Raw genomic sequence first — 721 nt, forward strand, 5'->3', positions numbered from 1 at the left:
ACTCGTGCCATAATCTTAACCATAACTATAACTATAACCATAGCCAGGCTTATGACAGTTGGCCCAGGTCTGGCGCACACAACACTTGCCAGTGCTTTGTGATGAGTGTGGTGTATTCTCCCCATGCCAACATATTAACTGATGTGAGTTTGTAAGTCACTGAAATGCCCAGTCACATATGCCCCTGATTTTTGCTAAATGCATTCTTGAGCATCTTCATATTTGGAGGAATTAAAAAAACAGGACAGACTCACTGGCCCATTTACAAGGGATTATATTAAGGTAGCCTGGGGTTACTTCTACTTCAGCATGTATAAAAAGTATAAAATTGGATCGATACAGAGAAGGTTAACATGGCCCTGTGAAAGTATGACATGCAAATCTGTGAGGTGTTTCATATTTTGGAGAGCAGACAGCTTAAAGGTTGAGAAGTGGGCTTAGAATCAAATGGCTGCCCATTCATTCACTACAAGCAGAAGAAAAATGGGGATAGAAGTGAAGGAGTAGCACTTACTTCTCCCTCAACATCCATGGCTGAGGTGTCCATGAACAAGTAACCTATAATTCCCAACAGCTGCTTAGCACTGAGAGGTTGTGTTGTTTTGCACTGCTGTTAAATGCCAATTAAAGCATGTTTCCTATTTTGTTTTCATGTGAGTGTGGTGTATTCCGACAGGACTAAAATCACTGATAATCTCTGGTAATAATTTTATTACCCCTC

The 721-nt window shown here is 40.6% G+C and overlaps 1 non-coding gene across 1 annotated transcript; it reads left to right on the forward strand.

The window, feature by feature from the left end:
• Positions 1–297: 297 nt before the first annotated feature.
• On the forward strand, positions 298–404 carry LOC136710147 (U6 spliceosomal RNA). Its single transcript, XR_010804587.1, has one exon. It is a non-coding gene; the product is annotated as a U6 spliceosomal RNA (small nuclear RNA).
• The last annotated feature ends 317 nt before the right edge of the window (positions 405–721 follow it).

Source organism: Hoplias malabaricus, chromosome 11 (assembly GCF_029633855.1).
Source record: "Hoplias malabaricus isolate fHopMal1 chromosome 11, fHopMal1.hap1, whole genome shotgun sequence".
NCBI classification, from domain to species: Eukaryota; Metazoa; Chordata; class Actinopteri; order Characiformes; family Erythrinidae; genus Hoplias; species Hoplias malabaricus.